The following is a 26,115-nucleotide window of genomic DNA, read 5'->3' on the forward strand; positions in this document are numbered from 1 at the left end:
TAGGGGAATGCCAGGGCCAAAAGAATGGGAATGGGTGGGTAGGGAAGTGGGGGGCGCTATGGGGGACTTTTGGGATAGCATTGGAAATGTAATTGAGAAAAATATGTAATAAAAAATATTAAAAATAAAAAAAAAAGAAACTGAGGTGAGAAGAATGAGGTGGTCAGTCTAGTTGTCCTAACCATATGGTACCTAGGAACAACCTCTAAGTCTTAGTCATGTCCTCATGGGAACTCTAAACAAGGGTAAGAGATGAGAAGAGGTAAGAACCAGCCTCCAGCAAGGATGCTCTCTGAATTGCTGGCCTGGGTTTCTTTCTCTACCTTATCTATTTCTAACTCTGTTGTCACTGGGGAACATGAAACTTTATGACATTTAGTGCATTTTAATTGTTCTAAAATGTGTTGATCCTACAAGAAGAAGACATTTCTGAGGAAAACCTACCTCCTTTTCATTTTATTTATTCATTTTATCATTTTTATAGTCACAGAAACCAAGGCACTGAAATAGATGCAGCACATTCAGCATCTAAGAGACAAAGTTTCCATGGAAATCAAGGTATTTTATTATCATAATTTTGATTTGATCCATAGGAAAAAGAGCTCAGTTTCAAATGAGACAGCATTTTCTGTATGATCATTGCTGAATTAATGTCTTCCCAGAATACAGAATACATTTGAATAAAAAGCAGCATATGGGACAAATACAGGCTATGATTAGGGTACAAATCTATACACTCTAAACCTATTTATGAAAAGTTCAGTTCAGTTGTCTTATCAACTTGGGCAGATAGAACTACACATGAAATATTGAGGCCAGTTTGTTCACTTTCAACAATGTTGTTACCTGAATTAGTAATACTGAGAGGTTCAGAGATCAATGTTCTGAATTTCCTAAGCATGTCCAAAGTTCTGACATCAATTATGATTCTGAATTTTGGTCAAATCACCTCCAAGCTTAACACTTTGGTAGACAGACTGTCAGAATTCACTAGATGCTATTATAATGAGTCCCAATTCATTACACAGAAGAAATTTGAACCAACCAAAAGGAGATCTAAGGTAGCACAAGGGGTTTGAATATGAAGCCACCATTGTCCTAAGAAGCTCCTACTGTCCTCAGACTATCTCAGGTTACTTCCCAGGCTTTGGTGTATGTGTACATAATAAGATGCAAAGTGATGCCAGACCTTGGTACTCACTGGAGCTATGAGGTATTTTACTTCTTCACTTGCATGTTTGAATTTTTATTATAAATTCACTCTGAAACTCAAATGATATGACATGATACAAAATTATTATGTCATAAGACTTTAGATCAAAATTTTTGTAACATTCTTAATATTTAAGAGCATGAAAACAAAGTACGGAGGAAATCTAAGAAAAATTAAATTAAGCTAACCAATCTTCATAATTTTTATATTTTAGTTTATTATTGATTATGCTAATATGCGAATGAGAATGTGAGTTTGGGCCGAAGCAAAGAGTTTAGAGGATAACTTTCAGAAACTAGTTTGCTTCCTCCACTCCAGGCTTGGAGAATCAAACTTCGGCCATCAAGCTGTACAACAAGCAATTTTAGCTACTAAGCCATCACCCCAGTTATGAGTAATTCTCTTAAGAGATGAATAAGTCACTTGTAACTGAGCTCAGTTAACCATAAATTCATGTAAATAATAGTTTCTATGCTTTTCCCCTAAGTTGTTCTGAATGTGAGCACAGCCAGACCCATAACTGTGTGTAATGGAAGGATGGCAGAGAGCATCCCTGAGAAGATGTTCAGGCAGACACAAAGCTCTTCTGTGTCAGATCAAGTGAATATTATAATGGATGAGATGTTAGCAGTTCTCATGGATGAAGTGTTCTAGGTCAACTTCAAGTCTCAAGGAGAAAATAGAAAAATAGACATAATGGATTTTAATGACTGTTCTAAAAACAAATAAAAAATCACCCCTCTATGTTTCTATGTGTGAAATAAGCTAGATTCTTTGCTTTGTGCTTTGTTTAGTGAATTCCCCAGAGCACTATAATAATCACACCTCTGTCCATGTTTCCTGTTCAGGTCATTGTGTACCACAGAGAGGGCACCTTCCACCTTAGCCATAAATCATTTCTGTTTTCATTGTCAAATATAATTTAAGTGTTAAGATTATTGTTTGCTTCATTTCAAATTCAGTTTCGTGCATTCCAGCCAAGAATCAACTTTGAAATTCTGATATAGCTACCTCCATCTCTTGAGTGCTGGGATTATAGGTGTACACCAAAATGTACAGTTTATGCCATGCCAAGGAATGAACTTAGTATGTGCTAAAGCAAGGATCCTACTAAGGTAAATCTCCTACCTCTGTAGCCATAATTTTTTAAACCCCCATCTGCCTAGAATTTCTATTAGGAAATCTGTATTATAGTTGTGATTTTTTGTATTTAAGGATTCAGTTTAAAATATAGAAATTCAAATTTTGTCTTCCAAATTATCTCCTATAACTTTTACTACTTTAGTATAAAAAACAACTATTATATTTGTCATAATTCTAATATTTTAATTTTCTTGAAAATGTCTGTTATGCAAAACTGAACAACTTGCCACAGTTATTCCATATTTTTACAGTAACTCATTATATCAGTCCATCTGCTGACAGAGGATGTCAAATGCCTACACTGACAATATTTTATTGTAGATGCTGCAAAAAGACTCTCCTGATTGAGTCTCTTCAATGCTCTATAATTTATTGTTTGTTTCATTTGGGATTGGAATCAATCGTTGACATGTTTCATCTTTATGCCACTTCATATACCACATATAACTATAGCTGATCAATTAGCTTGATAAGTTGGCCTCCCTAAATGTTTATTAATAATGGTAAAATTATAAGTTGCTGAGTTTATCTGGGAAACTTTATTAAAACAATATGGAGTGCCATGTTTCCTTTTGCTTTGTCTATCTCAGCAACTGTTACAGACTTGCCACAGTCCAAAGCTACATCTGTCTCTGAACAGGAAAGAAAAAAAAAAGCATATGGTGAGCTTTATACTTATAGCAATAGCTAAGTGTTTAAATAGCTGAGTGCTAGTAGCATGGTATCAACGGCATAGAGGCTTGCTATTCAACTGGAACAATTTTAATTGTCAATAATCACTCATCTTTTCTATTTACACATAAAGGAAGAAGACAGAGAAATAAGGACAAGGTAATGTCTAGATCTAGACAGCAATGCCTCCAACAAAATTCTAGTAAAGTGAATTTCTTTTTGCTTTCACCTATTCAATAAGAAATAGCCATGAGTAACTTTGAAATAATTTAAGAAAGAACATTCTAACTAGCTGCTTTTCTGTCACAGACAATATTAAAACCCTGTAAATAAAATGAGAGGATGAAGCATTTTTAGTAAGACATTTTGTGTAAGACATAGCATCCAAATTTTAACAGATCATTCTTTTTATTTTATGAGTGACGTAGAGATCACATCCTTAAACTCAGCACAAAACCTTGTGAAGAAATGTGACATTTTATTGTTGTGCTCTTGTTTCACAAAACGTTGTTTTATTCATTTTCTTATCTTTGTCTTTAACAAACTATGGATTCATCGGAGATGGATGGAGAGAGGGAACTAGGTTGAAGAGGGAGTAAGGAGGGGAACAGGGATGAGGATTAGGCAAGGGTAGGGGGACAGAACAGGGCCAGGAGTGAGAATAGAAATTGGTGGGGGACATCTCTGGGACTAGTTGGAAACCTCGGCCATGGAAGTCTCTGAGGAATCTATGGAGGCGACCCTAGATGATTTTTACTAGTGAGGGGAACTTGGAAGTAGCAACCTCCTATAATGAGGTGGAGGGAGGGGACATCAACCCATCTACAAAACTTTCAACCCAAAATTTGTACTGGCTGCAAGATGCACAGGGACAAAGATAGAGCAGAGACTGAGAGAACAGCCAACCAATGACTGACCCAACTTGAGATACAACCTGTGTTAGAAAGACAATCACTGACACTATTAATTATACTTTGCTATGCTTTTAGATAGAAACCTATGATAGCTTTCCCCAGAGAGGCTTCATCCAGCAGCTGGTGGAAACAGATGCAGAGATCCACAGCCAAACATCAGGCAGCACTCTGAGAATATTGTGGAAGAGTGGGGAATAGAATTAAACAAGCTGGAGGGGTCAAGGACACCACAAGACCTGCACAAAGGTCCTAACTTTGGACCATGGAAGCTCACAGAGACTGAACCACCAACCAAAGAGCATGCAGGGGTTGGACCTAGCCCCCCTACATATTTGTAGCAGATGTACAGCTTGGTCTTCTTATGGGTCACCTAACATTTGGAGACTGACTATCTCTGACTATGTTGCCTGCCATTGGATTCCCTTCCCTTAACTGGACTGCCTGGTTTGGCCTCAGTGGGAGAGGATGTGCTAAGTCCTGCAGGGACTGAATGTCCCAGGTGGTGTGGTACCCAAGGGGGCGGGGGGCATCCTCTCCTTTTCTAAGAGAAGGCATAGCAGTAATGGGGGAAGGGACTTGTAAGGGTAGGACTTGGAGGAGAGAACAGAAAGGGTGTAAAGTGAATAAATAAATCAAACAAAACAAGGCATGCATTTTCTTTTAAAAATCAATTTGTTTTCATTCTTATGTATGTGTGTGTCTCTATGATAGTGTATATACTAGGGCATTCATGGAGGACAGAAGAGAGTTTCTGATTCCATGGAGCTTCTAGCTGGCTATGAGCCTGAATAGGGTGCTGGAAAAGAAACACAGGTCCCCTGGAAAAATATTAATGGTCTTAACAGCTGAGCTATCTTTCCAGTCCCCAAACTATACCTTTTCAAGGAAAAATTAATATTCTGCTTCTTTCAATTCCAACTGGTAAAACTAATTTCTCTTTCCCTGCACCCAAAACAGTCTTCTTTACTATTAGGACAGTTACTTTTAAGTTAAACTACTGTAGCTAGTCTTTGCAAAATAATGTTGTAGACATTAGGCAGTCCAGATAAAGACAAATAAGTATTTAAACAAACAAAATAAACTACCCAGTGTCTAGGAATTCATGAGTTCATATGTGTGCATGGCTTTCCCAGTCCCCATTTCTCTGTTTATGTCTATCTATCTCTGTATATGCAGTTTAGTTATGATTGTCTGCGAAGGTCTGCATGTGTCATGAAGGGACAACAGATCTGTGTGCAATATTGTTAGGATACAATTGTGCTCTAGTACTCGGGACAAGATGCGACAAGCTGTCCCATGCCTTTCCCTGAAACAGTAGAGGCCTGTTGTCACTCTGAAAGAAGGGACTTGTGCTCCAGGAAAATAATTTTTGCAGATAACTATAAGAGGCAAGGTCTTCAGTTATGGGGACTTGTAAATAACTGAAATAGACTCAATGAAAAGTTCCGAGGAAACTGTGCTTCTGACGACAAAGACAAAGGGCGGTGATCCTTGACTCCTGATGAGCTTTTGTCTTTTCATCCATGACAAACTGAAAGCATCTTAGGTTGGAATGGGTTCACTATACCCCGAGCTCAGCAGCCCAGAGTTGCAGCAGATGGGTTATTTACCTGTCCATTTTATGGACAACCAGTTCACTGCTGCTTCAATGTATTGTGAAATAATGCCAAGCACAAACCTACTAGACAAAAAAGAAAGTCAAATTCAAACATGCAAATCATGACTTTCATGAAGTACAGACCAGCATTCTTTTCCTAGTAGGATCAATAAATCATAAACTGTGACATTTTAAGTTAGGAAAAATCTATATTCAATAAGTCAAAGAATCATTTTGATCGTTTTTGTCATGTCTGTGGGCACATCCATCTTGTTCACTAGACTACAAGAGACTCGTGACAGAAAATAATGTATTAATTTATTTTTGACAGTATACTGTGTAGGTAGGATATTACTAGTATTTGATTGAAGTCTGAGTCCATTTTCATTCTTTTAGTTTTTTCTTTTGTTTCTTTAAAAAAAAAATGAATGAGCTCCAGGCCTTACTTTGCACTGCACACTGGTTGAGAAATGACTGTGTAGTCTATGGTAATATAGTCTTACGGCATGCCTCCTGTATCAGCTGCCTGAGTGCTGGGATTAGAGATGTAAGCCACCACAGGAATTTATTGATTTCTATTGAATGATATGAAAAGAATTGGGTCATAAATACAAAGAACCATGTAGCTTCCATAGTTATTCAACTATACCACATTGCAAAGTTTAAAGTCAGTGATGAGAATTAGTAGAAATTCACTTGCAATTCACATCATACAAAAATTGACTAAATTAAATTTAACAGCAGACCTGCCTGGCTTCTTTCCAGATTTTTCTCCAGATGGTTTGTCCCTGCACATGTAGAGATATGGAAATGAAAAGTGATTACCATCTTAGATGGTGTCTCTCTAACAAAGACGATTATTACAAAATTCATTCAGAGTGACAAAAATAAGCATTCAATGAGAGAGAAGTATTTTAGAAGTGTGCATCCTGTGCATGAGGCCGACCTGGTGGTGATTCCTGGCCGTTGCTTAAGGGGCTCAAAGCGATGTCCATTGTCCTTTGGTGTGTATGTTCTGTTCTCAGGTTTTCACTGATTAGCATGCAAGAAAACCTTAAGCAAAAATAATTGTCACTATAAAATGTTGTATATTTTCCTTAAAATACCATAGCTTCTTTTAAATTAAAATTCCTGAATATCAAACTTGTAGCTACTGTTTAAAAAGACCTAGCTATTGTGATGAAGAAATAGCTCAGCCATTAGCAGCTAGGCTCACAACACAAATATAAAAACCAGGTATAAATAGAAAAAAAAGTTTTATTTTTGTCATAGGCTAAGCATAAAAAAACCACACTAACATTGTATATGTCATAGGAAAATGTTTGGTTCTACACAACACCAATTCTAATTCGTGCTAGGAGGTTAATATGTTTGTTTCACAGTTTTTTCAGGCTCATTAGACAGTGGTTTGGCACTATATATTAAAATTATTAATCATATCCAAATGAAGTAAAGAGCCATAATTCCCCCAGAAAGCTCCAAATTAATATTTATCTTAGTCTCTATTAATTTTGCAAGTGGATATTCAGGAATTACTCTAAAAGATTACTATTTTTTATAACAGAAAAAGCTACTATTTGTCTAGCTCAGCATCTCCATGTGTTTTCTAAAGTAATACCTCCACATGACTTAGAAACAAAAGCACACATTTTTATTTAAGTTCCAACCAGAAGTTTCAATAATTACGAGGTAGAATTCAAGAATATTGATTTTTGTGATTTTCTGTATCCTATGAGCTCATCATATCATAAAAATTCAATGAGAACTTATTTTTCCTGCTTGCATTTATGATTCACTAATATTTATCATCTGCTTTCTTGTGCACTTGTGTGCCTGTCTATAGCAGTGTAATCTCCATGGGAGTGTAGGCTTGTAACTTTCAAGTTAGAAGTTTTAGAGAAATGGTCGGCTTTATCATAAAGCTCAAATATTAAATAATGTCTCTTTCACATTCTAACCATGGGTTATTAACTTCTATGTTCCCTTTGTGGTTCTTCCGATGAGGCCTCATTGGTCTGATTTGTAATTATAGCATGAGGTTGTTAATGCTTTATTTGAGAACCACAATAAAATAAAACAGCTCAAGCTTCACATAATAAGTGTAAGGGAAAATGTCAGTGGGAAAGGAGATGCACTCTTTATCTGCTGGCTTTTATCTTAAAACAAATTTGCAGGATACTTGCATGTTTGAAACATTCTGCTTTCATGAAAGGGAAAGAGGCAGGCTTTTGTCTCTAATAATCTGTTTACCAACTCACTGTTTTATTTAAGAAGGTTTCCTGCTCCAAGTAACACGCTCCTTTTCTTTTCCATGGGAGGAATGAAACAAATTTCATATTTTGAAAAGGGATTAAATAACACATAGCACCATGTGAAGTGTGTACAAGTTACCCAATGATGCCTTGTTCATATACAACAGCAAATGCTGTTCTGGTGTTTACTGATGGCTCCTCTAAAGGACGAGCTGATTATCTTATAAATAATCAACAGAGATTAATGATAATTATTTTATTATTTTAGAAACTACATAGACTTTTTTTGATAACAGGTTGGATGCCAAGAAATACCTTTGTTAAACTTTTGATTCAGAAGTGAATTTAAATATTCATCATTCCGCATGTAATGCACTTTTTACTCTAGGTCCTGTTTCCTGCCATTTATTATATATACTATAATCACAGTGTATATAATCTTTTAAACATTCTGTTTCTTAACACGTGCATGTACAAGTCTACATTAGTAAACCTGTGGCAGCAGAGTCTGAACTTAATTGTTTTCCCCAGAATAATAACTGGGTAGATAATGCCATATTGTATAATGACATAAAACAAATACACCAAAGCAATAGAATTAATATTATTGGGTCTCTAGCAGTGAAACAGCAGGAGGCCCTGGCCAAAGCAAAGTGATAAAGCTTGAGTGTTAGCTGTCTAATCGTGATGCTTACAGTTTCTCAAACTTAAGTGCATGGAGGGGAGAGAAGAGATGGTAAAAATTGGGCAACAGAACAGAGTACCTGGAAAAAAAAAGACTACAGAAGAGAGATCTAGTAGACAGATATTTCCCTGGAGCTTTGAAAGTAATCAGTCTAGGGGAGACAGAACGTTCTGGAAGAACACAAAGAAGCAACAGCAAGAGATCACACCACACTTGCACTGGCCCTGACTTCCACCAGGATGATTGCTAAGCGTTATGTGAAAGGGAGTATTGAGTATAGTACTCAGAAGGGTTTTGACTCAATAGAGAGGAAAATGAATCCTAGAATAAATACTGTACAGTCCCCACGTGGAAAAGCTTAAAAACAAAGGTTGGTAGGGGCAACCAGTTTCTAAATCATGTAACTACATACCAGAAAAATAAAAGCTTCATTATTTGTCAAAATCATCTAGTATCAACAGAATAAACAGTGAAACAGCTGCTAGGTACATAAAAATCAAGAAAATTAAAATCCACATTATAAAGCAGTCATTGAAAACCAACTCAGAAAAAAACACTGATGACATAATATGTAAATAGATACCAAAATACTTTAAAACTATATTTATATATTTAAAAACATAAGAAAAATATTGAATAAAGAGTATGTAAAATACATAGAATGACTCAAGTCAAATATCTATAGCTGAAAAGTATTATATCTGATATGGATATATATTATATGTTCATTTACATTTATATGAGTATACTTACATATTTAAATGTACATATATATATATACACATGTATATATATAATATTCAAATCCTTGGGATATACATAAATACATGTGTATATATGCATATGTACATATGTACACACATATGCATGCATATATGCATATATATACATACCATATATACATATATACATATATATATATATACATATATGCTAAGGACTTGAAGGTATAGGCTCCCTAGTCTGAATGATTTGCTACAAAAATATTGTTTGCAGCTTATACAAATATAATTTTATTTCTTCCGTTTGTGTGGAAGCTTGTAAATTAACAGGTTCCGTGGCTATGTGCTCTTGTTCATAAATGACTATGTTTTTGCTATGTCATCACAAGGGTGGGAGAAGGAGCTTATGTGTCCTCATAGAACCTGATTGAATGAGCCTATATATATGTGAGTTAAAGACTTATATCAGAATAAGGATGAGGATGTGTGCATGGGAGACCAGAGGACCACATTAGGTTTCTTGCTCATCTCATTTCCACCTAATATTAGTCAGAGTCTTTTAATTAATTCAAAGCTCACTGAACTAGATGGTCAATAAGCCCCATTGGCTCTTCTTTTTTTCCTGCTTCTTGCCTCTTCAGAGGTAGGAGTAGAAATGTCCATGCTGACATAGCTGGCTCTTATGAGGTCCTCACACTAGCATATCAACATTGTGCCTCCTCAACTAGTTTCCTAATCCTTGTCTACTCATTGTAGCAAAGGCATTTCACTACCACCAGATGTTATAAATATCACATATGAGAATGTTGGCCTGCATTTATATTTTTATTGCAAATGTAAAATATTGGAAACTCAAGCATTCGTCTTAAAATACTTTGTCATTAAACAGAGTAAAGAACAAAACAAAGATTAAAATACTGCTTTTCTATCCTAGGAACTAGGAGTATCAAAATACACATATTATGTTTTGATTCATGTAGAGTATTTCTTCTATCTCATAATTCATACCATCTGCTGAGCTCACAAAGTGCTTATTTAGAAATGCAAACTAGATCTTACTACATCTAAACATTGTAATTGCCCCAAAGATCAGAAATATAGCACCTCTATGAATAACTTTATCCTAATTGGCTGATTAGCATTTCTTTGGCAGTTTATCTCACATGTGACATGTAATAACTCAATCCACACAGAAGTGAAGCTGGTTGCCAGCATGCCATAATCAGAAAAGTATTATAATTGGGAGCTGTGAGTTAATATTCTGAATCAGTCACTTACAATTATGTTATACTTGGATAGATGTCTTAAAATATTGATATATTTTAGTTTCTTCTTCCATACATTGCAAATAGTAATATTTACATGGATTGATTTCACATTTGCTTGAGGCAAATCTGTATTTGAATGTTAATGATAATAAAAATCTTTGTGTGAAATCTGATCTTCTGGCTTCTCATACAGAACACTCTATAGGTCACAGTAGTAGCAAAGTAGTAGAGTCCACAGAGACTACTGTGTGGAGAATGTCAGAGACCTTATATGCAGAAGGTGATTAAAAGATAAAGGTGGACAGAAAGATTAAATGGGCATTTTAGGGGAAGAAGAGAAAACACTACAAGCCTTTTGTAGGCATGAAATTAAGAAAACAAGCCATTGAATCACCTCATCGATATTTGATCCTTTCCATAAAGAAGCACATTTACAGCTATATTCTTCAAGTAGCTAGGTTGGACTTCTTCTTTCTGTCCCTTTATTTTCTTTATATTCAGAAAAAGAGAAAAACAACTCAGTATTTGACACATTCCTGGTTAAAGTTAACAGGAGACAAGTCTGAGGGGAGAGGCTTTTCACATTTGATGTACTGACACTCCCCTCAGGAGGGTTGGCTGTATGCAATACTTACATTTTCTGTACTTCTGAGTAAACAGTGGACATGAAGCAACTTACAGGAAGAAGAGTTTATCATAGCTCACATTTTGGGGCACATAGTTCATCAGGGCAAAAAGGCACTTAAGTGGCAGAAGCAGTTACTTAATTCTTTCCAGGTAGATGCTTGCTTATGTCTTAGGCAAATCTGTCCAAATTGGGCAAACAAAAGAAGAGGATTAAGATGGGACAGTAACAAGGCTATTAACTTCAAACCCTGTCCCTCGGTCACCCACTTTGTCTATCTAGACATTACATCTTAATGTTTCCTCAACCTCCCAAGGGAGTACCACCAGCTGGGTACCAAGTGGGCAACACAAACTGAAACAGTACCCACATGACTTTATCTACAGTTTCTAGGTGGTTAGCCTCCGAAATAGAATTGTAAGCAATGAGTCCCTTGGCTGTCTGCCCAGTTGTGTGTGACCTATGGCTTGCGCTGAACATGGAAAGAGGTCCATTGAGTGCTTCATTTCATTTACTGCAAGCATAGTGAAGTAGATGCGGACTGACGAGACAGTCACTATGATTGTGATGGGTCCACTATTGCAAGAAAGAGACATTTCACATCACGCAAGTGCTTATTAGTCACTGCCCTGACACCTCAACAAAGAAGAATCTCCTAATGGAGTGCTGGCCGCCGCTGACTCAGCCAACAGCGATGGCATGCAAACAGGCATTGACAGATTTGCTGATTTCATTTACACATTTCAAAAATTGTGCAGCTTACTTTGCTGGTCATTGTCATAGCCTAGGTTTGAGTGGACATTTTCCTAGTTGGAGGAATAAATCACGGAGTGCTTGTGTGTTATATCACATGCCTTATCTCATCTGATATCAACCAGAGAAATAGTAGTCCCAGCATGACTACGAGGGTTCATATATTCCTGCCCACATGAGAAAGCCTGAATATTCATGATTGCCAATAAACTCACATGATACATTCCAAATACTTCAACTTTAGAGAGACTCTCATGTGGCACAGATTTGACTCAATTCATTATGTAGCCAATAAAGACTTTGAACTTCTGACACTCCTGCTTCTACTACCAAAGTACTAAGATGCCTGTTATATGTGTTGCTATGCATGGAACTTTTTACATGCTTGGCAATAACTATACCTATTAAGTTCTATCTCCAGCTTGCCTCTAGACTCTTATGACCAAACCTAAGTCCATGTACAGGGAAGACTCAGTTAAAGAACTATAAAAATTTCCTTTGTGAATCACTTAAGCACAGTCATACTGACACCTTGCCCTTCTCTCCTGGCATTTTGACTGTACTGTTGTCATGATGTATATATATACACACACATACATATATACATACACACATATAATACATATATATACATATATATTATGTATGTTTAAATTACATATATACACATTATATATACATATATACATATGTGTGCATATACATGTATATGTATATGTATATATTTACCTTATGCCATCATTCATTACCAGAATTATAAGAACTAATTGCAATGTAAAACTACCCCAAATGTCTCCCTTACGACTCACACAGATGACCACATTACAAATAGTAAGTCAATATTTTTATTTGTGAACTAATAAAATGATTACAACCAAGAAAGGCTATCCTATTTATTTCTTGAACAAATATTTCTCTGACACATCGGATATCAAAATAACACAAAATAGTAGTAGTGTCTATCAAAATAACTGAGGGAATGAGGAAGAAGGACGGCTTTGTCTCAGAGGACCTTCCTAAGTGATATCTGAGCAAGCATACGTCATGCTTAACACCAAAATTACATTACTGTTTCCCAGTATATGAATTCACATAAAACAACTTTAGTATGATGTTTAAAGTTCACTCAATGTGACTAAACCAACAAAACCAAAGAGCTTTCACATTTGCTCTGTTTTTTGACAGTAGACGATGCAGCTTCCAACTATTTTATGATTTGATCTCTAGTGGAAAGGACGAAAGCTGGCGGCTGCTTCAGGGCTCATCATTGCTGCAGCTGAGTTTGAAGTCTGTACTTGTGCCGGTTTTTGGCTCTTGGCTGTCAGTGCAGTTAAGATGCTTTTGGATATGTGAAAGCTGTCATGGTTTTGACGCTGAACAATAATGCTGGCTTGTACAGGTGGTGATCTGTGGGTTCTGCAAAGAGTTTATGCTTTAGGTTATTGTTTCAAGTGTGAAGTGAGAAAACTAGAAAGATGAAAAGGATACTCAAACAAACATTAGAAATGATGGCTTTGGTTACTGGTGTTTGAAGTGGGTAAACTGAGACCCTGGTGGGTGGGGGTGGAAATAGGTTCAAAATGAGTATCATTCCTGTGATGGAAATGAAACTCAAATTTCTAATTTTTACCAACAGTTTAGTTCTTATCTTTTCATGAGTGATCTTATTCTATTAACTTTTCATCCCAAAATCTCTTACCATAAGTCTTTGAAAATGACTTATTACTCAGGAATCCAGGTATAATAATGCCTGAGGACAGATATCTACAATGCTGTTTGGAAATGAAATATAGGGTCCATTATTAGAGTGCAGTTTAATGAATTTCCCAGTGCTTTTACTTATGAAGGACATATTCAGACACTGACACTGCTTGGAAAAAAAATGGTTGAAAATGACAGTAAGTCTCAATTTCCATATTATAGCTTATGTCCCAGTTGATGCCATAAATAAAGTCCTCTTAGGGAGAACTATTACCCTCCCAGATCCATTTCATGATACTGAAGATATGCTTCTCAGTTTAATGAGACCCCACGTTTTTACTGTTATCATTATTATTCCAGTTTGTTGGCGATTTAACTCTAATGTCTAAGATTTGCATCCAATGGGAATTTATTTACTAGTTTTATAGCTTGCTAAAGTGCCAACAATTATAAAATATATGTGCATTCTGTAAAGAGTTATGCGTTCACTTGGGGAAGAGGGGAGAACTGAAACAATCAGGAGTCTCAAGATATCTTGGCTAAATATTGCATGTAAGGCAAGCCAAGGATACAGGAGATTTTGCCTCATAAAGCCATTACTTTAAAAAGTCTAACTGCAGTAGTGGTAGGAAGAGCATGCTACGAAAAATGGGTGACACACCTAAATCCATAATTGACTTTTGTTTGGGGGAAGAGAGGATGGATCAGATACCATAAAGACATATGAACAATCAAGGAAACATGAAGATGCCAAATCTTGGAACTTTTAGTAATTTTCAATTTTTTTAGGTTATGATATATTCATTAATTCTATTTTGTTGATGATAAACAAAACCTCAACTGTTTCAAAACAGATTTTAGCAAAATAGCCAAGAATGGTAGAAAATAAATATAAATGTATGAGAGATTTAGAAAATAAATTTATATGCTTATTGTGTTAGTAACTAGATAGGTTAAATTCATCAAGCAAGAATAGCATGTATTAGCATATGCTGAATCTGTGAATTATAAAAATTTCAGAAGCTCAAAAAGGCCTTTATTTTACAATGTGATTTATCTTTATATCAAAATATTTTTTTAAAGATAGGACTTGCTCTGTAGACTAGGCTGGCTTCGAACTCAGAGATTTGCCTGTCTCTGCCTCCTGAATGCTTAGATTAAAGATGTGAGCCACCATGTCCAGCCTAATCACATTTTTAATTAAAATTTAAATTAAAAAAACATTTAGTTCCAGTTAATCATATAATCACTTCAACTCCTCAAAACACTTTACATAGTAAATGGAACATGATTGTTTAATTTTACTCATTTGTGCATTCACTAATATTAATCTGAGATCAATATCATTTTCTCACCTCACACAGAAGGAAAAGTTATGTCACAAAGATTCTAAAGGATTGGGTCAATGCATCATAACCATTAGTAAGGGGCAGTGTCTGTGCTAGAACAGCTTGTGTTCCTTGGTTATTTATTCTTTTTTTTTCTTTTTGCATTTACCCACCATATTGATTCTTTCTACCTACATGCATCTGCTTTTGAACAAAGTCTGACATTTTTAATAAGATCACTTCATGCTGTTCTACCTACAGCGTCAATCATTTGTTCTAGGATTCATAAAAAAGGCCATCATACCTGGCATATATTCCATATTCCAAATTAAATATTTATGAAGAGTCAAAGAATAGTCACATAAACAGGTGCTGTATGCTTGTGTGGTGTTCTGTGTTTCCTAAGATCCTGTGTTCTTCTCCAGGAAGCACAGCTAAATCTGATAGAACATGAAATGGAATAGCAGTGGAAGAAATTCCCCTTACTTTTACCCTTGTTTCTACTTTGTAAATACAATATAGTTATTGCTAATATTTTTGCAAGTAGCATCATATTTCATGAAAACAAATATTCCAAAGTAGCTTATGTCTTTCATCTACTTCTCACATATTATAATTATAACCTTGCCTTAAATGGTAGAGCATAGTCCCTATCCCTGATGATGAAGAAACTGGAGTCCCACAGGGCTCTCAAGACCTGTAAGGACAGTATTATTAAGATGATTTTCTGCTGTTCTATGTTTAAAGCAAAAGGGGAGAGGATATGGGCTGGGAAGATAGCCCTTGTAGAAAAATGCTTCCTCTACAAGTATGAGAACCTGAGTTTGATTGATCCCCAGAGACCACATAAAATAGCTGAAAGCATAGTGCATGCCTGTAATCTCAGTCCTAGATTGCAGAGACTCTTGCTGGAGCTTGCTGACCCATCATCCTAGCAGAAATGGTAAGTTTCAGGCCAAGCCTGTGTTTCAAAAATGAGGGTGGAAAGACATGAAGGTATCTGATGCTGCTGTCTGGACTTCACATACAAGTACTCACACATGTATGTCCACACTCTATCACATATCACATACAAGTACTCACACATGTATGTCCACACTCTATCACATACAAGTACTCACATATGTATGTATATCCACCTTCAATCATACACTACATGAAGTACTCACATGTATATGTCTGCCATGTCTGGCATTCCCTTCGTAGGGACAGAATGACATGGTTCCAGCCCCTGGGACGGGGCCAGCAGGCATGGACCTCCACAAGTTTTGACAACTGGTGTGGGTGCAATGCCTGTTTGTATAATAATGTACATATTTTACATTCCTCCTTCAAGGAATGTCCTCCCAGTTAACATTAATGACTGCATGATAATCAGACAACATGAGTCTGGAAGGTGAAGGTGTGGCTAAATGGTATACAGTGGTATTTTCAGGACTGCCCTTAAGGCTGTGGAAAAGAACTCTAAAATCATGGATTCAAAAATACAAAATTTCTCAAAAAAATGAGGAATCAAAATTAATTAAATGAGGGATTTCATGAATCTAAAGGGTCAAAAGCAGCTGAGCTGTGAGCCAACTTGTCAAAAAGATAGAAAGGAGATAAAGAGATTTAGGGAGTAGTGATCACAGGAGATCTCATCTAGTTTTTTTGTTTATGCTTACAAAGGCAGACAGATCCCTGAGTTCAAGGTTGGTCTTGGACAGGGTCCCACCCAGTTAGCTTATTGTCTGTGCCTAATAGAGGCCAGCAGATATCAGAATTCTTTTGCAAAGTTAAAAGAAAGTGTGGGTTTACAGTCTCCTAAGAATTAAGGAGCTGGGATGGTCAGATGCTAATTCATAGGGTAATCAAAGGGGAGTCTGGAGTGAATGACTGGATTGATATGCAAAATAAGACTGGGACTTGTGATCTGCAGGAGCTGAGCTATCCAGAGAATTTTTTTAGATCAGCAAGAGAGAACTGCTTGGGGAACTGTCTCTATCAGAAAATAGAGAAAGAACTGTATGGAGATCTCCAGAGAGAGCCAGAGAGAAAGCAATTTGCTGCTCCCAGACACCCCTTCTCTCAGAACCAGTCTCCAAGACTCATCCTTGGTTTATGTCCATTTCCCACCATACACAGCATGCAAGTACTCACAACATGTATGTCCACCGTCTATCACATACCCAGAAATACAGGGCTGGGATTCACCATACTGCCAGAAAGGGAAATGACAATACACAGGGCAAGATGTCAGTGTGTACTTGTGATCTTACACTGATGGCATCACAAAACTGACATGTGACTGTGAACCTGTTCCAGCCTTCTCATGTTTCTTATAAATGTAAATAGAGGATAATAGAAGCTGGATCCAGGTAAATAATGAAGAGAACCAAGCTGAGTCAACAAGAATTGTTTGTGAAGAAAAATGAGAAACAAATCAGAAATGCAAGAGCTGAATTAACATTTGTATCCTAAGCAGAAACCACCATATCAACAATGCATAACATCAATACAGTTTTGTCCTATGCTAGGCAGATTTATATTACATTTTATATTACAAGTAAAAATTCAACAAATCTTTATTGCCTGGCCATCCCTGGGAGTCTGGAAGTTATTGGGAATTTAGCCACAGTGTCAATATAAGAAATGAAATTAAAAAAAAAAACAACCTGAAATGTCATTTATTACTAATTGGATTTACAGTAAAGTTTATTTGACAGAGAGTGTTTGAAAATATGCATGGGAAGAGAAATCAAATTGGAATGGTATAGGGAATCCAAGTGTAGGTTTCTAGAAAAGTCTAAGTAAAAGGTAATATCTCCGGACACAATAGAACCATGTCAAAATAGCCACTTGATTAAGTGTAAAAAAGGAAAAAAAAAGAGAGAAAATGAGAATATTAAATTTCTGCAGGTAAACAGAATAAATTGCACTATTTCTGCATCATTATAATTAAAACGTTTAACTATGCCCTGGGAGACAGATTCCATCAGTAACATTGAGACAAATAAAGGTTGTCAAAATAAAATTGGGAAAACAAACATATATATAAAGTTGGTCGGTCCTCGACTTAGAATGTGGATTAGATCTACAAGCCCATATTAAATTTAAAATATTTTAAATTAAAATGCATCCCATGCACTAAACACAACAAATGTAATCACGTGACCTCATCTCCCATAAGCAGATGCAGAGTAACCTTATCTAACAGGCAAGTAAAATCGTTAAAAAGAAACCCAATTTTATGATAGGGTAATGAATATGTTTTGCCATTTATATGAGTCTGTGGACAATGCTGGTAACAGAGAACCCTACTGAGTATTGGTCATTTATCATTTGGATTGTGCATCTAGCTGGAGCTTTTGCTCAATACAGCTCAGCATCTTAAGTGAGTATTGTCCTGCATCCTGTTATCAGAGAAAAACATTGACTTTAAATGTGGAATTTCAAAATCTATAAGATACTTATCATCCTTTTAAAGTAAGGTTAAACATCTTAAGACAAACCACGAGAAGTTAAGATACACAGAAGGTATCATGTGGGATCATGGATACAGATACACAGTGAGTATAAAATGTATTCAAGACCAAGCAGAAGTGGTGGTCTCACCAGTGCACTCCAGTGTGTGTGTCAGCACTCCTGGGAGACGAGCTCTCTCCCTGAAGGACGTGGGTATAGCGAGCTGTGGCACAATCTGACGGAGGGCTTATACCAATGTATACAGAGAACTCAAGAAGTCAGACTCCAGAGAAACTAATAACCCTATCAAAAAATGGGGAACAGAGCTAAACAGAGAATTCTCAACTGAGGAATATCAAATGTCTGAGAAGCACTTAAAGAAATCATCCTTAGATATCAGGGAAATGCAAATCAAAACAACCCTGAGATTCCACCTCACACCAGTCAGAATGGCAAAGATCAAAAATTCAGGTGACAGCAGATGCTGGCGAGGATGTGGAGAAAGAGGAACACTCCTCCATTGTTGGTGGGATTGCAAGCTGGTACCACCACTCTGGAAATCAGTCTGGTGGTTTCTCAGAAAACTGGACATAGTATTACCTGACAACCCAGCTATACCACTCCTGGGCATATACTCAGAAGATGCTCCAACATGTAATAAAGACACATGCTTCACTATATTCACAGCAGCCTTATTTATAATAGCCAGAAGCTGGAAAGAACCCAGATGCACCTCAACAGAGGAATGGATACAGAAAATGTGGTACATATACACAATGGAGTACTACTCAGCTACTAAAAACAATGAATTCATGAAGTTCTTAGGCAAATGGATGCATCTGGAGGATATCATCCTGAGTGAGGTAACCCAGTCAACAAAAGAACACACCTGGTGTGTACTCACTGATAAGTGGATATTAGGCAAAGAGTGTGGAATACCCAAGATACAACTTACAGATCACATGAAGCTCAAGAGGAAGGAAGACCACAGAGTCGATGCTTCAGTCCTACTTAGAGGGGGGAACAATATAATCAAGGGAAGTAGAGAGTGGGAGGGACTTGGGAGGAAGAGAGGAGGGGCGTGGGTTAAGTGGTGTGGTTCCCTGTCCTCTGGGGACTTGGGCTGCTCGGCGAAGTGAGACACAGGAGTTTTTACTTCACAGACCCCATGCCAGTGCCAGGCGGGTGTAGGGCTATGAGAAGCCACAGTATCTTGCTCTGGGGGTGGGGAACAGCAGTCTGAGCTCACCGAGGAACTGCCAGAGGTGGCTTAAGGGGTCCCCAGACCTGCACGGAGGCCGGGGATGTCAGGTTCTCAGATTTTTGGGCACCCCAGACACCAATGGATGCAGTGGAAGAGCTGAGTATGAAGTGCCCAAACCCTGACATCCCCCACAATTCCCAAACAGGCTAGATCTAGCTGAAGGCCGAAGGGAAGAGTGTGGGGGGCAGCTCTGGCTGGTTTCTGTAGGGAGAAGAGTCCTTGGCTTGGCTTGATGGAGACTGTTGCTAGGAACATTGAGAGGGCTTCTGCGGGAGACTAGGCAACTGGCTCCATAGTTGCTTAGTTTAGTCCTGCTCCATTGCTCCCCACATCGGATCCCAATGAAAAGAGACAGTCCATAGCTTTAAAGCATTTACTGTTGTGATAAGAAAACCATACCTATAGATAACCATTTCGTAGGGAAAGCATGACTCAGAGTCTTCCAAGCATCATGAATTTCATATCATCCATGAAAGATTGAAAATGAGGAACGGGATAATAGAAAATGTGTGTGAACAGCTTTCACCTGTTGACCGGTACAAGGGAGTGTTAAGCCACAGAGAAACAGCTCATGAATGCCACAGCTCTAAGCATGTTTGACATATTAGAAATGAAACGCAAATGCACACATGATTCAGTTCATTTTTCTTTAACATGCAAAGATTGTTGTTTAAAGCTGAAACAAAGCACATGAAATAAGAAAATTCTTTCCAGTCTTAAAAATAGCTCATTTACAAAGTTTTTTTCCCTCTACTAACCTGCATCACAGATAGACTTGAATATGATGATGTGACAGGGCAAGACAGAGCAAAGGTCCCTCAATCTTGCATTCTTGCTGAGGCCCTTTCCAAGTTTAACTAGGATCTAATTTCCTCAGAAAACTGGCTACCTGTATTCTATAAACCAAAGGTCAGAATGTCCTAGCTAACTTATGTTATCCTTTGTTTAAACAGCTTGTTTGTATGGGACCCATTCCAGCTAAACAGTCTTCTTAGCTTCTGTTAGAACTGCTTACTTCAAACTTATTCAAACCTACTTCAAGCTTCTTACTCTTTGAAGACACTCACTGCTCATGCTACTACAAAGCTACCAGGGTCATGTCTGGACAAGGGCTCCACTTTTAAAACACCATATTCTGGATACGTGGGACCATAGCCAGGTCTCTGAAGACTTGGATGAATCCCCAGCCAGTTGGAATACAATCCTAATTGGCAATACACCATGTCTGAGTGGTCATCTCTGCTGAGCTTCATAGAACAGTGAAGAAATGCCTATGTACATCGATTTATTAAAAAAATATGAACAAGGATGTATATTCTGTGTGTATATGTACATATATATGTTGGGGAAAAATACACACATGCACTACTTCTGAAGATGTGTCTCTACTGGATATATACACCCAACTTCCATTGTAACTCTTGCAAACTTCACAAATTAGCTGTCAGGATCTGAACCACTTGCAAGTAACAGATAAAAGAGGTAATCAGTAAGATGGCTTAGTAGGTAAAGGCTCTTACTACCTAGCCTGGCAATTTGAGTTTGATCTCAGAGACTTGCATGCTATAAGGAGAGAATACACTTTGGCAGTTTGTTCTCTGACCTCCAAAGATGTGTTGTATAATGTACACACTCATACTTGTCTTCCCACTCATACACTAAACATATAAACATAATAAAAATTAAAAACCTGTTTAAAGCTAACCTTGTTGATACATAGCAAAATACATAGCTTAAAGAATAACTTTAGATAAATAAGGAGTTGTGTTTCATTAGCTTTTCTTATTCATTTGAGCCAAGTCTTCAAAGATCCTTCCATGGTATTTTCTTATTCACTTTGTTTAAAGCTAGACATCATGTTCTACATAAGTCAGCAGGCCAAATATACAGGACACACAATTTTCCTGTTCATGTGCTGTGAGTTTGGTTCTAGAAAGCAGATTCCGAGACAGATTTTCAGGAAAGAGTCAGGCTGTTGAGCCATTTTCAGGAGTTTCATGTACTTACACAAAATGTTTTGATTGGGTCCACCTGCACCACCTCATTGAAACTTTTCCAAAAGTCCCTAATCCCATCTCCCTCTCCATTTTCATTGCCTTTTTCACTACTATGAACAAACCCCTGCAGTCCCTGTATACTGAGATGATCCGCTACTATCATCACCTCTGATTATTTTGAGGATAATCAGAGGAACAACAAGATCCAGGAAGAAGTGTCCATGGGAGTTAATGAAGAGCTGAGAGGATGGCATAAACACATTCTTTCCAGACTGAGATTCACCTCACCTTTACTTACACTCTCTCTAGTTCCATTATTCTGGTTTACTTAATGTATAATATGCAGGCTTTTGGTTGGCCTCCTGGCTATCTTTTCTCATTATGGTAACTTACCCCTTCCGACCTGTGACAGATAAACCTCGTAATTTGGTCTCTGTTGTTTATTCATCTAAGGAGTCTGTACCTCTGTAAGCTTCTGTACTATGGAAAAGAATAACAACAGACTGTACATTGTGAGGCCATTCATTGGCTCATTGCTCATATGGTGCGTCCTCCATGAGATGGCCTGACTGTTTTCTGGCTGTAGCTGGTATTGTGAATTTTAATTATCAGTAGCAAAAGCACCTGGGAGATTAGTAACACATCCTTCTGGCATGTCTTTGAGACTATTTCCAGATACTCTTGATATGTGGGAGTAATTGATTGGAAGAACTTCACCCTAGTTTTAGGGTGGCAACACCCAAAAGGCTGGGGCCCAGCTAGAACAGAAATAGAAGGAAAAATATTCTTAGAGCAAGATTGCACTCTGGTGTTCTCTTGTTGCCCACTGCCTTGAGGTGAGCATCTTTCTTCAGCGGCGTTCTTCCTTTGGGGTATTTTAACCTTGCCATAGGTCTCAGAGCATACAGTGGAATGCAGAAGGCTGCTCTGGAAGTTCTGAGCCAAGCAAGTCTGTATTCCTTTCTGTTGATGATACCTATTCTGTCTGAGTTACAAAGATATCACACGGTGTGTTCACTCAAGCAGTACCATTCAAATGAGTGTTTTGTAGCCTAAAATACATAACGCGATGATTCAGATATTTATACTTCAGTTAATGTCAGACCCAAAGGAAACTCCATTTCCCTAAATTTTGATGGTTAGGGGAAATCCAGCATTTATCAGGAACTTGTAAAACCCAGCCCTCTCTACCAAAAGGATTGATTTACATATCATTAGCAGGTTGCTAGCTGTTGTGGCTATTAGCATACCAAAGCACTTGCTGACCTCCAGGCTGCCTCAGTGTCACCAGTACCTGCCTCACACATTTCAAAGGCAGTACTATCCTTCTAGCTCCTCTTCTTTCCTCTAATGTTCTCTAGCTTCCAGGTTCCCTGTCCTAGCTACTCATTCTGCTTATACCCCTGCTAATGCTGCTATATCAGCTATGCGACCTCTTTTTGTCTTCTTTGGTCAGTCTTTCCTGCTCTCTCTATGTCTCCTCCTCCACTCTCTGCTCTCCCATGTTCCCCCTATCTCTATGAACCTCTCTTCTCTGCTCTGCTCTTCCCTGTTCCATGGCCAGGTCCCACTTGCTGGCCATGCTTGGTCTACTACTTTCTCTCTGCTTTCGACTCTTTCAGATGTGTCTGCTGTTCCTTCCCTTGCATCTACAGTGAAAACCTGAATCCTACCACAGAGTGGTATTGATGTCAGTTTATACAGAGATTTTCTTTTTAAGGAAATGTATTTTACATTTTGTTTATTACTTTTAGTGTGTGTGTCTACCCATGCGTGTGTGTGCACACATGCATCCTTGTACAAGTCAGAGGACAACTTTTTCAGGGATTCTCCATCTTGTGGATTCTAGGGATTGATCCCAAGCTGAAGTCCTTTACCTACTGATCCAGCTCATTAGTCACACCATGGCAAGTTTTTGGTGTCATTTCTCTCAATACTTCTATGAAAATTCAAAAATTTCTACTGAGGGATATTGTTCCCGTGTCAGACTTCTATGTGGGCGGGGGTGGGGGTGGGGGTGGACATTTATTTACACACACACATACACAGACACACACACACACAGACAGACAGACAGACACACACACACACCCCTTCATATACAACCTAATGAGTTTTCTCAGGGAGCCTCAAGGAAGTACCAACCGTCTCAGAATCCCACATGTACTTTTCTGACAGTAGCTGGTAGGGTTATCTGAGTCATTCAGCTTTCATAATAAGGAATAAGAAGAATCTTCCATAAACACAAGCAGGACTTTAAAAGAGGTATCTCTTTCCTTTTCCAGTTTAGGGGGGAAGAAGAGGCAGACTATCCCACCCTCTAAGGATGAATCAGTGATGGCACACTATGGAGAAGAGAGCTCCATCCTACAAAACCTGATTCATTCCTTAAAGGTCTCTTCCTGAGCACAGAGAGTAGATGCTGGTCGCTGGTGCTCTTCCCAGAGGCTACTCTAATGAAGATTTATCATTCCTGAAGAGGAATCTAGACAGTGCTTCCCATATCCTCTACAGAGCAAAGTACAGACCTCTAAGGGGCTGCAATTGCTCCCCTCCTGATCTAGGAGTCCCAGCCTCCCTAATCCCTTCTTGTTACTAAATGATTCAAGACTGTTTAATTGTTCTGTCTTCATTAGGGCCCTCAAATTCCTTGCTCAAAATGGCTTTGCAGATCTTCCTTTAATAGCTGAGTACTTCTCACAGAGCCATTTCTTATTTACCACTACATTTTAAGAGACAGAACTCATCTTAAACACATGTGGCTTATTATTAAACGTATGTTATTTTCTTAAGCAGGAACCACCACTTAATATTTGCTCTGAAAAGAAAATAGTCTGAATAGTGGCCCTACTATGTGCCCATTCACAATTAGGAAGATGTGTGCAATGATGGATACTTATAGATAATAGCCTCAACACAACAGGAAGCCCCATTCAGATTAACACTGATACATATCTCGAAAAAAAATGAAGTATTAAATGTCTCATAATGACAGGCCACAGTGAAGTTGATGGCATCTCATCTCTTTCCTTTTTCTTTTGTTTTAAAACAGAATATGGAAATGAACTTTGCTATTCAAAGGCTTGGGAAGAAGTTTCTGTTCCCTGTGGGAGAGCTTTGTGGAAAACATTATTGCTCGGAATTTGTGTTAAGGGAATTGTTAATACTGTGAAGGCCTCTGGCTAAGCTGTGGCTCTCGGATCATAAAACCTCTTGATTTACACAAATAAATTACATTATGTTACTTTCTCCTGTTTTATGGCAGAAGATACCAAGTGTTTTGGTAGACAAATGACAAGCTATCAACCTGCCCCTGTTTCAAGTTACAGACAGATGTTTGATAACTGCAGCCTTCGCAGATGGAAGAGGTTGTGTCAAGATACCTTCTCCTGGGGGGCTATTAGTCTCTGATCTGAGATATGCCATAGGGAAAAAGCAGAGAAGAAAATAGTAAGCTGAGGCATTAGAGCCATTTATCACCCACTGCTGTGTGGAGAATAAAAGGATCCTCTAGCCAGATAGTCTATTATCAGCTGTTTGCTGGCCTCACGCTGTCATATGTTTTTTTCAGTAGTCAATAAATTGCTGAAGGCCACATTTTGAGAGTAAGTACTGGTGTACATCCAACTTTATATATTGTTCTTTTATTTACAGTAACATTTGCCCAGTTTTTGGTAGAAGCTGTTGTATAAGAGAAGGTGGTTTTATTATTTTTAACAGCTTACGAGATCACTTCACCAGCAATACTTTGCCAGTTCACTTTTATAATACATTAAACCAGCAACATATAATTTTTGAAAGGCTGTCCTTACCTCAAAATGCTTATACCAAATGAAGTACATACTTTTGTTTCTCAAAGCATTACTTATTCCTTTCATTTAATCTCAAATCTGCCTTAATCCCTACTCCCTTCATTTGCATCAATATGGATTCTATAAAATATCATTAATGTTATAATTTTAATAACACTTCTTTGTTTTAACATTAAAATCTAGCTAACTGGGGATCATCTTCTAGGTGGTATTTTAAAAACTCAAGGGCCAAAGCCTTGTTCAAAACCATTTAAGAGTATTTACAGGTAAGGAATTCTCGACAACCATTTTTTTTTCCTGCCCAGCCAGGCATTCACCCGCTAATTTATTAGGGACAAGATCGATATCCTGAACGAGATTGCTGTGCTTAACTTGAATCGAATTTATGCCATGTTTACAGCTGTTTTCTCTGATAGTCTCCTTGGAGGAGATGAGCTGTTAATCTATGTAGTTCTTGGCACCCTTTGCCTGTATGCCTTCATAAAGTTTCTTTAACTTAAGCCCAAACTTATAGGCATAAATTAGAGCCCCACTTCACTTCACTCTAAGAAGTATAGGAACCACATGAGAAAGAAAACAATGCCAGTTAATGCTCAATTGGCATTTGCTTTGGCAATTTGTGTCTAGGGTGGGGCAGAGAGGAGATAGTAAACACTTCTGGTCACTCGGGTTATACTCAGGATATTGCATTAATGTATGTGCTGGGACTTATTAGTCACAGATAA

Source organism: Mus caroli, chromosome 13 (assembly GCF_900094665.2).
Source record: "Mus caroli chromosome 13, CAROLI_EIJ_v1.1, whole genome shotgun sequence".
NCBI lineage: Eukaryota > Metazoa > Chordata > Mammalia > Rodentia > Muridae > Mus > Mus caroli.